The sequence below is a fragment of the Triturus cristatus genome, chromosome 9 (assembly GCF_964204655.1).
Source record: "Triturus cristatus chromosome 9, aTriCri1.1, whole genome shotgun sequence".
Lineage (NCBI taxonomy): Eukaryota > Metazoa > Chordata > Amphibia > Caudata > Salamandridae > Triturus > Triturus cristatus.
Genome location: NC_140592.1, coordinates 1,212,366,077 through 1,212,380,545, shown reverse-complemented (window position 1 = coordinate 1,212,380,545; position 14,469 = coordinate 1,212,366,077). Strand labels below are relative to the sequence as shown.

General features: G+C 45.7%; 1 protein-coding gene across 8 annotated transcripts in view; it reads right to left on the bottom strand.

The window, feature by feature from the left end:
• The window catches only part of NUMB (NUMB endocytic adaptor protein), a 421,644-nt gene extending 412,326 nt beyond the window's left edge, over positions 1 to 9,318 (bottom strand). For 5 of the 8 annotated variants that reach the window (XM_085627239.1, XM_085627247.1, XM_085627246.1 and 2 more), the window contains exon 1: positions 9,182 to 9,318. The gene's annotated coding sequence lies outside the window, so the exon portion shown is untranslated. Of the gene's footprint in view, positions 1 to 8,572; positions 8,954 to 9,181 lie in introns of those variants that run through there. The other 3 variants (XM_085627244.1, XM_085627243.1, XM_085627241.1) reach the window with 3 other exon arrangements.
• Positions 9,319 to 14,469: the final 5,151 nt, after the last annotated feature.

Here is a 14,469-nt window from a genome sequence, read left to right as displayed (position 1 = left end):
GCATGCCACTGTGTTATTAGACTCACCTGGGAGGAGCTGTAATCTTAAAAGGAAGTGCTTGGTAAAGCTTTGCGCCATACCAGAGACCCCCCATGAAGAAGGAGAGGAAACTCCGAAACGCGTCGGGGAAGAGTGTTCAAGCAGCAATAATGCCGGTTTTCCAAATAAAGTTTTGAAAACGAACAGCCGTGGAGTGCGTCCTTACAGCTTGGGGCAAAAGTGTGGAGATGTTTGTCGCGGCCTGTCCTGCCGCGGAGGATCGCACCGCTAGAGAAATTGATATGGTCCACACGGGAGTGAAATATGCAGTCCTGTGAATGGTATTGCTGTTTTTAATTGTGCCGAACTTTACTGCTGCCTGTAGCCCACTGGAGGGCAGTGAAATGAATTGATCGAACTGGTATGAAGCGGGACCTACTGGAAGGTTAAAATTAATTACCAAGCACTACAATGACCAGCATGCCACTGTGTTATTAGACTCACCTGGGAGGAGCTGTAATCTTAAAAGAAAGTGCTTGGTAAAGCTTTGCGACATACCAGAGACCCCCATGAAGAAGGAGAGGAAACTCCGAAACGCGTCGGGGAAGAGTGTTCAAGCAGCAATAATGCCGGTTTTCCAAATAAAGTTTTGAAAACGAACAGCAGTGGAGTGCGTCCTTACAGCTTGGGGCAACAGTGTGGAGATATATATATATATATATATATATATATATATTTATATACATACATACACACACACACTCATATGTATATCAGATATACACAGTGGTCGAAGGGGCGGGATCGGCAGGGTACGGCGTGCCCGTACTTCTTAAATTCAATCGATTCCGTACCCTTACTTCTTTGTTTAAAACATGTGTCCCCGGACGGCTGAAATAGCCTACAGATAAGGCTGGGCGGGTGAGCAGAGAAGGAGAAGGACTCTGGCTTTTCCTTCATGCCCAGAGAAGCCAAGGGCAGTGTCCACTCCTGCTTTGCCGCGGTCAGCTGCCTCTTGTTCCCTCTCTTTCGGTCTCGCTCCTCCTCACTTACTGAAAACCGTGACTTCAAGCTACGGTTCTCACCCTCTCTTTCCTCTGCTCGTTTATTTGTTCCCCTGTGAAATGGATCCAAAAAAGAAAAACACTTTTGCTGGAAAGGTAATCTTTTTCTGAAATGTTTCTATTCCAAAGTGAAGCCTCTGGGTGGAGAGAAATAAAAGGGTAAAAATCTGAAAAATAAATAAATAAAGCAAGACGAAGTTGTTGCAAAGTGGCCAGATTGGTTTTCTTCTTCACACCTAAACACATTAGCACCACTTTATAGAGTTTTTTTTTTTAGACAGCATCTTGCTCTTGTCCAGTGCGTAATTTGAATCGAGTTGCTTCAAGGTGTTTATATCAGGGCACAATTGGGATGTAGTTGAAGGCATTGCGAGTTTCTCTCAGTGGGGCAGTATGGTGTTCATTGTTGGGTGGGGGGTGGAGGATGTGGTACTATGGTCAGAGCTGCAGAATTTGGAACTGGGGAACCAGGTTCAGCCTTCATGACCAGTACCCCAGATCACTCTCCTGAGGGAGCACATTGCCATGCTAGACCTTAGAAGGCCCGCAAGACTTTAGATGCCCAGGTGACTTAGCACCAGCAGGTAGTCCCTAGGGGTGGCAAGTGTGGGTTAACCTTGAAGGCCTGTCGACCACAATCCATACTGAAGTTCACCTCCAGTCTTGCGGGCAGGCCTACGAAGTAGCAGACCCTAGAGCAACAGTGACTCTGTCACTGAGGTCACAAGACCTTTGAGCAGGGCGGCTCTAGGGCAGTGCGATCGCACCGGGCGCTGACTTCGGGTGGGGCCATCATGTTTGCAAGTACATTATGGTTTTAAATGCACTTGCTGCCTCCTTCCTTGCCCCCAGCAATTTTCGGCAACAATAAATATGCCATGGTTAACACCGGTGATTAATGTTCTTCTAGTGAGAGGTCAGTTTTGTCAAGTGGAAGTTTTGATTCGTGGTAAGGTGGCACAGAGGGTTAATATGTCTGCTGCAAAGGACAGTAACATTCAAATCACAAAGTGCACACAACGTAAATAGGTTTGTTGGTTACTGCTTTTGTCAGAGAGATCCTTTTGTTACTTGCAGTTTATAAGTTAAAATACTAGCAGAGAACAGTGAGCTATTAACGGTCATCTAAGAGCTGTATGCAAACCGCAAGGTATAAATTAGAGCGTTATGTTTTTCCCCCCAGTCTTTGATTATCCTAATGTTGCAAAAAGGGTTCATTTGAATATAAATCAATTCTGATTATTAAAGAGAACCCCCAACCATGGTATTATGTTTTAAATTCTGAGTTTGTTCTTCTCCAGACCAATCACTATTAAACTATACAGCCTACTAGGATTGTTGTCATGTGACTCCTACACCTTGTAGTCCCTTGTCTTATGTAAAATTTCCTATACAGTGATTTACACACATATGATTGATTGTCTCTGCGTAATGTGTGTGATGTAAAGTGCTCTGACACCCTACACTGGTTTCAGTGGCACTGTAAATCAAACTAAATGCATGTGAGAGAGAGTGTGGTTATGGAGACTCGAGGGGCCCTGTTAAAGGGCAGTTGTGAGGGAATCCGTGGCGAAGGTGGTCATTGAGGGGCACCAACAAACATTGTTGCACAGGGCGCCACCAGTGATAAAAGCCGGCCCTGCCCTTGAGGCCAGTCTACCTCACTCATTGGTACCTCCATTGGCCTTCTTTCAGCAGTAGTAGCTGCAACTTACCAGGATCGACAATGCAGGATTTGCATGCACACCAAACTAAGGGGCACATGTACAAGCCCTTATCGCCACCACAACGTCACTTTTTCCAACGTTCCTGTGGTGATAGGGACTTCCCCTTATTTACAAGGCAGCGTTAAGCCACTTAATGTGGCTTAACGCTGCCTTGTAAATAAGGCCCCCTTTCACGCAATGGTTAAAATGAAAGGAGTGGGCAGTTGGGTGTTGCGGTGGACGTTCCACCGCAACAGCCATTGATTTGACTCTGCCACCTATGTACAAGGGCAGCGTGCATAGGAGGCAGCGCCAAAATTAAGACCAGGGAAAACTTGGTCTTAACTTGGCGAAATGAGGAGAAATGATTTCTCCTCGTTTTTGCTTTTTCCATGTATGCTGCACACATGGAAAAAACAAAATGCCATGGATTTTTTTTTATCTACAGGAAGGGTCCCCCTCCTGTACATAAATAATCTGTAACAAAAACGCCATTTTGTGACTTTCATGTCTGCTGCATGAAGCAGCACACATAAAAGTGACAAAATGGCATTTTAAGATGGTTTATGTGCAGGAAGGGACACCTTCCTACACATAAACAATCCTCCCCTGCATGCAGACACCCTTGCACTATGGTGCAAGGGTGCTTGCGTTGGCGCTACACTGCTAAGTGTAGCGCCAGCGCAAGGGGAAACATGGCTGCACCATATCGTTGTAAATATGGTGCAGCCTTGCGTTTCTGAAGTGGCGGAGTGAGGCGTTAAGCCATGAAAGCTACCCCCTCACTGCGCCACTTCACTTGTACATATCCCCTAAGTTTGCAAACTTAACAGTCTCTCTGCTTCATGCGCAAGCACTTGTAACGTGCTGCCTGCTTTGGGGCCATTGGAATTATGCAGCAATAGAGGACAAAATTATGCCGCAGCATTGACTAAATTATGCAGGAAAAAAAAGGCTGCAGCGTAATGCAATATATTTACTGATACTTTATTATTTTGACATTTTACATATGCTAACAGTCTCTGAGAAAATGTTGCCTCATTAGTACCATTGTAACAAACAAATGCAGCAGTTAGAGAGGTGATCAGTCAACCTTTGCAAAGGGCCGTCCTCTTTGCAGCAACATGTCACTTTTTTGTAACTTTTGATCCGTTTCAGCCACAAACCAATTATTAGTTAAAATTGTCAGATTATGCAGCAGATGATGTATTATGTGTCAAATATGGCAGAGCAATTATATAGAAAACATTTGCAAACTAGTATATTTTGCTATTTATGTTTGAACTGCTCATGGAAAAAAAGGGAGGAGAAGTGCTGATGACAAACGCCATGGCTTGGAGACAAATAGTTTGTGCTTTCACTTTTAAGCGTATGTGGGACATTCTGTGATTGAAAACATATCCCACTTTGGGAATGTATTTTAATGTCAATAACTCATATTAAGCTTTAAATAATCATGTGTATCCATTTGGGTGAATTAAATAACATAATAAGCTGTAACTGGTCAGTGTCAAACAAATACACAAAATTGGGATGTTTTGCCCGTTCTGGCCACACCTCTGACTCCGCCCACTGATCCAGTCCTCAGGTTATTCCCCCCCTCTGATTCTCCGCCCATAGTTCCCCTACTTTTTTCCCCCCCACTTCGACCACTGGATATACATACACGCATGTACACGTACACACATTTATATTCACAAGGCTACGTTTACATTATTCCATGGCATTAGCTACGGCAGGACCTCTCCCCTGAGCCCCCCTGCCCTTCTCCCCACTCGGTCTGGTCTCTGCTGGGAGCATGCAACCATCTCCTCATGCGTGCCTGAAAGAAACAACTAAAATGCTTAAATTGTTTCAGACTTCCAAAGCGATTGTGGAAAAAAGAGCAGAGAGAGTTTCATTTCAATTATGCTCTGCAGGATGAATTGACCTTTGTCCCAAAAACCGGGACATGTATTAAATGCAAGAGAAGCGTCGGGACAGTCCTTTGGAAATCCCTACACACAACGCTAAGTAATGTTAAATAAAAATGGTAATGGAAAAAAACATTGGCGATAGACAACATCTGCATACAGATTGTACATTGCATGCTTTTGTAGACTTAAGAGGTTTGTAAACTGCTTCAGTCTACAAACAACACTGCAATTGTCTAGAAACGGATTCACTGTAGCGTAGGCTAGGAAGCTCTTGCATGCGAGGCTTCGCAAACCACCCTCTTGTATCCTGTAAACGGGGTGGGACTGGGAGGGAGGGTATAGCCCATCGTGGAATCCCGCCCAGCGCTACGCACGGCTAGGCCAAACGGAGGGTTTTAAATCCCTCCCCAATGCTTGCTTGTTTACTTTTGTTCGTGACTAATTACAAGATTAGAGTTACAATGGGGCCGGTAGAGCCTCTGGAATGGAAGAGAATTTAAAACCAACCAAGACCAGATAGAACGGACACACGCCTTACACTGTCGTGCATTCCTCATCTTAGGAATTCCCTGACGCATGTTATTATTACATGCAATCTTTCCCACAGAGACACAGTAACGGATTATTACCACTAACGGTACATTGTAAAAAAAACGTGCTTAAGAGCACAACATACAGGTGAAATTTCCGCGCTACTAAAAAAAACGGAAGTCATAACTGTCTTCAAAGTATTTGTCTGATCACCGTGTACCATTTCTACTAACACCATCAGAGGAGGCCTGGCAAGTGTGCCGTTATCACATTAACTCCTGAGACGGTCTTCTAATTGGATTTGAAGCATATCAGTACTCACAAGCATGGATACGTTAGACAAATGTCGGACACAATAAGTCCCTGCGGAGCCAACACAAACAAGCCAATCCCACTGTAAAAATGTACAGGGTCAGATCATAATTTAAATGAAATGTGAAACTGAAAACAAACTTGTAAGACACTGCTTCGCGAGGAATATTAAACGCATCAATGGTGAACCAAGTTAAAGCATTCCAGAAAATGTGCGTTTTTAGCAATATTCAAAATTACTTCAATCTCATTTAAACTGAATGCATTTTTCTCAACTCAATTGACATTCTTCGTTTGATTATGCTCAAACACACGCGTCCCTCCCCTCCATCACACAAGCAGCAGGCATCTATGTGTAAGCACAGGAGGGGGGGGGGGGGGTACAGTCTCAGCCGGGCTTCACTTTCAAGCACTGAATCAGGTGTCAAATAAACCTTTTACTCCAGAACTATCCACTTATAAGTGGAGATAAGGCGACTTGGACCATCGGGAAATGAAGAGTCACTGCCAATACAACTGGCTGCATGGCACAGGAACTCAACTCTGCTAAATAAGTGCTTACTTACTTTATCGACAAAGAAATGATATGGCATGTGCATAGGCACCATTGTATCAAAACGTAAAAATACACCTGCAAAAAGGGCAGGGCCAGCCTCAATCAGACACAGTACAGCCATATGAACTATAGGTAACACGGATGTAAACATGAGAAATATTTCTTAAGGAAGTTCACACACTTAGTTTTTAATTAAAAAGACTTCTATGATAAACTTGAAACGGTTATTTTATTCATTAAAAATAAAGTGTCTACGATAAGATAGGAGGCCATGTTGCATTGAACGGATTAAATACAATACAAATGAAATAAAAACCAATAGAAATAAGTGTAACCACAAATATTGCATCCCGTATGCCGTGGGGGTGAAAAGCCACGAAATAGACAGGGCACAACAGGTTAGTGAGGAAAAAACATTTAATAAAAAAGAAAAAAATACCAAGCATCTCCTCAGGCCATAAGGCTGCATCCATCACCTAATCTGTCAAAGACCACAAGGAATCCGATGATCCTTCCACTCGAATTCTTAAAATGATGCCGTGCATGGGAGGAACACTGAATGAAATTGTGCAAAGGCCCCCCCCCCACCCCCCCCAAGGTTGGCAGTGGGGGGCTGTAAGATGCTTATTTTGATTAATAGGTGACCTAACTTCACCCCCCCCCCCCCCGAAAAAGGCAAATGGTGTGGGAAGAGTATCCATTTTTCACTTTTTTAATGAGAAGAGAACAAAATCATTATTTGAATGTATAGTGGGAAAAATACAGCAATCTATTTTAGAACTGTGAAAGGAAATACTTTTTCTCTAGAAGTGAGGGCAACACAATCAGAACATAATACAAGTAACACGATCACAAACTGAAGCCAACTGAACTGCTGGAATCAAAATGGTAGACGTCAAATGGTAAAGTGCCTGCTATACAAATGTCCACAACATAAAACTTGAACAGAGATCAGACTCCATAAATCTGAAGTAGGGTGAAGGTCTTGTGTCGACCCATACCCCTCTCCCACCCGCAATACTCTACAAACCACGCCCTCCTTAACAACAAACCCAAAACTAGCCCCCTCAGCCAAATCTATTGCAAGAGCAAACCTGTTCCTGATTCAAGTCCAGTCAGTATATCCACTGACTCCACCCTTCAGGCACCACTTCACTATATGTTCCTCGCACCACAATCCCGATGCGTTAGCCTCCTAGCTACCCATTAGGCAAACACGCATAGGCACCTGCAATATGTCTGTCTTTAATGTGCCAACACCTATAGACATAGGCGTACTCAAATGATGTTTATCAAATTACAGCCTCTACCACTGGCAATGCTAAGAAACATCTGCAGAAAGCACTGCTTTCTTTAGAGAAATGGAGGAGATAAATGTCATGCAAGAAACAGGGTGATGGGAGAAATGTAAGTTGCAGATATAAAATACTTCCTCATACATTCCAATGGCAACATTTCCTAGTAGGCAGACTGATACACCAAACAGCCAAAATCATAAGGTGTGAGAGAAATACTCGTCAGGACAAAGCCAAAGGCCACACTATACACATTTTAAAGAATTTGTAGCAATAAGTCGATCACAGCTCAGCTGTCAAGTCAGACCTAAAAAAACACTCTCTCAAATGACATCTCACTTACTGGGCTACCTATGACAACATTCCATGTGTGGGTATCGCTCTTACTATCCACAGCACAAAAGCAATGTCTACTTGGAAACCCCATTTGCCCCTCCGAAGTGACATACCCACTAGACACCCCAGACAATATGTGCAATCGAAGTGACACCCATTTGCTGCTCCAACAGTTAATCCAATAGACATTGAAAAAGCTTCATCATGCAGTATTCCACCCACCCCCCCAACTAGTCCCTAGATGTGTCGTCTCTACCATATAATGCCCTGAACGTCCCTCTTGTGGTTATCTACATACACTTTCTGTGCTACTCATACTTCATACCAAATGTTGTTCAAGTGACACGCAATCATTTTCATGCGGCATTTCCCATTACATTCTACAGTACACACCCCTAAAACGCTAAACTACAAGCCTCCGCAACTACACTACAAAAGCCCACAGGTAGCGCTCCTCATTTGCCGGCTATCAGTTTTATCCCTCAAGTCACATATTATACAATGTTTTTTAGATCGAGAATACGCTATATGGATGGACTGGTCTTGTCTAGTAAGGGTCTGAGAATAATGGTCTTTCACAATCCCACAAATACTTAAGTATGGAAGGTCCTAACCTCCAGTAACTCTCCACATACAAAAAAACGAATAGGGCTTTGGCTGCCAGGTGATGTGATGAGACTTGGACCTTGTATCTGGAAACAACGCTCCTCATGTGCCACTCCAATTAAACCTCCCGAGTAGCTGCAAGGCTTGTCAGGTGCTTCAACCCCACCCCAAAAAAAAAACCCTCATATGCCATCCAAGACAAGTCACTGTCCCGAATATACTCCACAACCGAACCAAGTACAACACAAAGTACAATAGTGTGATACCATACCTTAACATGTCTACAGGTGGCACAATGCCTCCAGGCTACATCCAGAGCAACGTATGCCTTGGTAAAATAAAGGTACCCCGAATAACCCCCTGTGCCTCTCCAAAGATAGGCCAGAGCTTGCCAGGTGATGCCCTGCTGCCTACCCCAGTGATCTCAACAATGAGCTCAAGTAAGATCCCAGAGCACACATCAGCTGCCTCTCTGGGGATACCGACCCTTCGACCCCCCTGTGACGCCTACAGGGTTCTCGGGCGAGACTGTATTTTCCCATATATAAGGTCCAAAGTGCATCAGGTAACACACGAAAGGTCCCCCAGGTGATTGCACAATGCACACAGGTGACACCCAGGCACCTGCGTGATAGTCTATGCGTTTTACCGCAGACGCCTCCCGGGAACGTCTCAGTTAACTCCGGCTACCACCACCGATAGTTCCACCTAGGTGACACCCCCAGAGGCCTCCCAGGTGATACACAGACACCGCCCCAGGTGAGACCACAACGCTTCATTGCGACACACTGGAGCCGCCTACACTCCACCACCGGCTGAAGCCGCCAGACGCGGGACTTCCTCCTCCACCACCAGACATAAGACCTTAAAACATATTTACCTCAGCTTTGCTTTCGACTCCAACCGACTTCTATAGATGGAAGGACTCGACTTTAATAAACGAAAGCAGGGAGAGGCAATCGGAACGCCAGTTCAGTGTGATTGACAGGTAAAGGGCAGGCACTGGGCGGGGCTTAGTTGCCGCACCGCCCCCTGCACTCAGTGATTGGTTAAGAGGAAAAATACGACCCACCCCGGAAAACACAGCTTGTCAGCCCCGGAAAAGTACGCTCCTGTTGTTCCGGGAGATAGCGCCCGGAAGTGATTCACCAGCAGTATGCGTGCCGGTATTATTTTCAGTGTAGGTGTGTATGCGTTACATAGGTTGTACAAGAGTAGCCTGAGGGTTGGGATAGCTCTCGGGCAGCGGGGACAAGGCACAGGCCGTGGTCGTTGTCGGAGATTTAGTCAGCTTTTTTTGTCAAACTGAAGCTGGGGGACAGCAGAAGTAGGGTGGCCAGCAGTCTCGTGGTTTGCAGGTTTGTCGTTTAATCAGGGCTCTTGTCCCGCTGGTTGCACAGAGACTGCACGACGTCCGTAGTCACGCATTTTGGTTCTCTGCCACTTATATTAATGTCAAATAACAAACTACTTTCACTCTTCCATTCCTTCATGAGCCGTTTAAATCCAAAGTTTTGCCACTGCTACAGTGGGTGCCACGGGGCTCTTGTTTGAGTCCTACCTTATTCAATCTTTACATGCATCTCCTGGCGGATGTCATTTAGCGACATGGCTTTGACAATCAATCAAGCATTTATAGAGCGCACGACTCACCTGCGAGGGTCTCAAGGCGCTTAAAAGGGGGTGGGGAGAGGGGAGGGGGGGGGGAGTGCTGCTACTGATCGAACAGCCAGGTCTTGAGAAGTCTTCAGAAGGTCCTGGGTCTGTCGCAGGTGGGTGGGGAGGTTGTTCCATGTCTTGGCGGCGAGGTGGGAGAATGATCTGCCACCGGTGGTCGTTCGGTGGATGTGTGGGACAGTGGCAAGGGCGAGGTCAGTGGAGCGAAGCTGGAGGTTCGGGGAGTAGAAGGCGAGTCGTTTGTTGAGGTATGCTGGTCTGACGTTATGGAGTGCTTTGTGAGCCTGGGTGAGGAGCTTGAAGGTGATCCTCTTGTTGACGGGGAGCCAGTGCAGGTCTCTCAGGTGGTCAGTGATGTGGCTGTGGCGGGGAATGTCGAGGATCAGGCGTGCGGAGGCGTTCTGTATGTGTTGGAGTCTTTTCTGGAGTTTGGCTGTGGTTCCCGCGTAGAGGGCGTTGCCGTAGTCCAACCTGCTGCTGACGAGGGTTTGGGTGACCGTCCTTCTGGTTCTGGTGGGGATCCATTTGTAGATCTTGCGAAGCATGCAGAGGGTGTTGAAGCCGTAGGAGGAGACAGCGTTGACTTGCTAGGTGATAGATATTGTTGAGTCCAGGATGAATCCCAGGTTACGTGCATGGTTGCTGGGTGTCGGTGCAGCTCCCAGCGTGGATGGCCACCAGGAGTCATCCCAGGCGGAGGGGGTGGAGCCGCGGATGAGTACCTCCGTCTTGTCAGAGTTCAGTTTCAGCCGACTGGTCTTCATCCATTCTGCGACGGCCTTCATTCCTTCGTGGAGGTTGGTTTTGGAGGTGGCGGGGTCCTTGGTGAGGGAGAGGATCAGCTGGGTGTCGTCGGCGGACAAGACGATTTTGAGGTCGTGCGATCAGACTATGTTGGCTAACGGTGCCATGTAGACGTTAAAAAGGGTCCGGCTGATGGATGATCCTTAGGGTACGCCGCAGGTGATCTTGGTGGCTTCGGATCAGAATGGGGTGAGGCGGACACTCTGGGTTCTGCCGGTGAGGAAGGAGGTGATCCAGTCCAGGGTTTTGTCGCGGATCCCTGCGTTGTGGAGGCGTGTGCGTAGGGTGTGGTGGCAGACGGTGTCGAAGGCGGCCGAGAGGTCCAGGAGGATAAGCGCAGCGGTTTCACCGCTGTCCAGCAGGGTCCTTTTGTCGTCTGTGGCGGTGATGAGGGCGGTTTCAGTGCTGTGGTTGCTGCGGAACCCGGATTGGGACGAGTCCAGGATGTTGTTCTCCTCTAGGAAGTGGGTCAGTTGTCTGTTGACAGTCTTCTCGATGACTTTTGCCGGGAGCAGGGAGATGGGCCGAAAGTTCTTGATGTCCTTTGGGTCCGCCTCGGGTTTCTTGAGTAGGGTGTTAATCTCGGCTTGTTTCCAGGTGGCGGTCTCGAAGGAGCTGTTGATGATCTTCCGGAGTTGGGGTGCGATGATGGAGCTCGCTTTGTTGAAGATGTGGTGGGGGCAGGGGTCGGATGGTGAGCCGGAATGGATGGTGTTCATGATTTTGATGGTGGCGTCGTCGTTGACGTGGTGCCAGGAGAGCAGGAGGCCGGTGTGCTTGGGGAGGCTGTGAGTCTGAAGTGTCGGCGTCTGTCGGGGGGGGGGGGTTTGGGTGTTGAAGCTGTTGTGGATGTCTGCAATCTTGTGATGGAAGAAGGTGGCTAGGGAGTCGCAGAGGTCTTGCGACGGCGGGATGTTGTTGGAGCTGGAGCTAGGGTTGGCGAGTTCTTTCACAATGTTGAAGAGCTCTTTGCTGTTGTGCGTGTTGTTGTTGATGCGTTCCTGTCCTGCAGTGTCTCAGTTGAATTCAACCTTTCCTTGTAAATAAACTGTTATGAAATGAAATCACTTGGCTGGTCCACATTGTGCAGACATATAAGGAGGTATATGCAACATATGATGTAACTATGCTGCTCCATCAACATAAATTGGCATACGATAAATAGAATATGGATGCCCAGCTACTGTTCTTGGATGGAAGTAAGTCAGTTGTCATTGTTGGGTCTCGCTGAGCTAGCGCATGCGCTGCTCTGCGAGAAATTTAGTGTGTGGGTTTTCAAAGGGCTGCCACAGGCTTTTGGTGGCCTAGCGCTTGCGTTCACACGCGCAGCCGCCATCTGTCTTTGATCGCGATCACTTTCACAGGCTGCGCGGCAGTGTCACTTTCACGGCCGCGCGGCCAATGCTTGTTTGTATTTCTTTCTCTTCTGTTTCTTTCCTTACCTCTGTCTCTTTCACTCTTAACTTCTCATTCTCTACCTTCTATTGTTCTCTCTTTTGTGTCAAGGCTATTACTTGAAAAAGATGTAGACCGTTCATAAACAACTTAGATTTATGGGATTTCGAAATTAGGAATAATGGCAACCGTCTCTACCCGAACTACTCTAAAGATGTTAACTGAGCTAGTTCGTTTCAGTCTGATGTTATCTTGATGGTTCCTCAGCATGGATGAATTTGGAGGTGCCCAGTTTGCTGAATGTTTGTGGAGGGGCTAAGCTTCTGTATCAGCACGAACACTCTGCATCCTAGGGAGAAGGGAACACATGTAATGCCAGCTTTGTTACCTCTAGGTAGTTCTTGCAATTTCTGGATTTATCAAAAATGTCTTGAACAATAGAACAAATACATCAGTTACACAAAAAACAGGGAGAGAAAATTGATAGTGTAACAGAAGGTATTATGAATTGGAGTATATACCAATCCTGTAACTCATTGGTTGTGTGATATGAGTACTTCCCAGGCCCTGCCTGGTGTTTTCATATGAAACTAGAGAGCTGCATGGTGGAACCAACTAAAACCAAAGTAACTTCCTCACTAGTGTCCCACTGGCTTCCAAATACTGGTATCTAGACTCTTAGTCAGGGGCTTACTGGCCCATGTGGAAGGGCTGGGCCATGTGGAAGGGCTAGGGCATGTTTAGTGACAGATCAAGAAAGTGATTGTGGCTGACTGGCACTGCTAGTCACTACATGTTGGGAGATGTGGTCTTGTGATTAAGTGGCAACTGTAGTTTTGGATGACCTGAGTACTAATCCTGGATTCTGCTCTACACCCTATTATGGGATTTTGGGCAAATCCTTTCACCTCAGCTGTTTTTGATTCCCTCTGGTTTTCTTTTTGTCTACTTTTTCATACGGTCTGCAAAATCTGTGACCTCACATTCTTTCAGTAAGATGCAGATCAGATTTATATTTGCTAGTTTTGACTCAACGTCTTACCTGATACATGAACATTTGGCCACATTGGAAAAGCATTTTTGTTTAATAAGTGCCTTGTGGGATCACTTAGGATCTCCATAGGATGAATTTAATTGAGTAGGCACACTAGGCATTAAAGCAATTCAAAAAATGAGTCCAGCTATCTTGATTGGTAAGATGTTTGTAGCTACAGGAAAGCACACTGGGTTGTATACTATTCACAGAAACTGAACATTGACATTCATTATCTGTCCAAGAGAGTAGAAAATGTTAGTGGGTGGGGCGTTAATTTGAGAAGGAATTTAATGATGACTGCTGTCGTGTTTAGGCATTTTTTAATTAAGCAAGTGCACATTTGTGAGCTAGATTCGTACGTTAACAGTCTTGTCTTGATATTGCACGAATCACACCGAGTGAGCAGTGGTGCAACAAGTGATATCCAAGTGCTAATGTAACTCTCGATGTGTAACGTGCATAAATTGCAACAGGCTAAATCTTGAAAAGAAACCTATAGAAAGAGAAGACATCTGAAAACATCCAAACAATAACGCCAGTCCTTTCAGTGGTTTCAGAGCAGTGTTAAAACTGCAGTTTGGGGAAATGCCAAAAACCATTTCTCTCACTGAATTTAACCAAAGGAGAATGCAATGTGGCAGAAGCAGAAAACCATGCCGAATGAGCTTGAATGCGGACAGCAGTGCCAAAAGCTAGGTTTCAAAAAATAAAAGTTAACAAGCATTGGCATAGCCAATAGGTCTCGCTTTTGGGACCTTATAAGTATTTAGTTATGCAGCACAATATCCTTGGTGCAATAGCATCAACTGTTGCATGGCTAAAAATGTATAAGGTCCCAAAGGCGAGATCTATTGGCTATGCCAATGCTTGTTTTTCCTTTTTATTATGAGTTTAAGCATGAATACAATGTTTGTTTCTACCACATGAAAAGACCGCTTTTAAATTAAGAGGCTAGAAACACCAGTTATGTGATCATTGTCTTTTTACTGTTTTTACCTTCCTCCTGCCCCCTTCACAGAAAGTTGGACCATGCAGTTATGTATATTTGTACAAGTTCCAATCCAAATTTCATCCCATTAAACTCTGAGTGTAACCACATTTTCTTTTAATGGTCTGTATATGCACCTGCACCAGCACACATTGCCAACTAAATGGACAGCATCTGAGTGGTTAGCCTTTGACAGGTTTCTACAAGAGTGGGGAGTTTTGGGAGGAACTGCAGGTTGTGATGATGTGCAAGCCTTTTTTAGAACAAC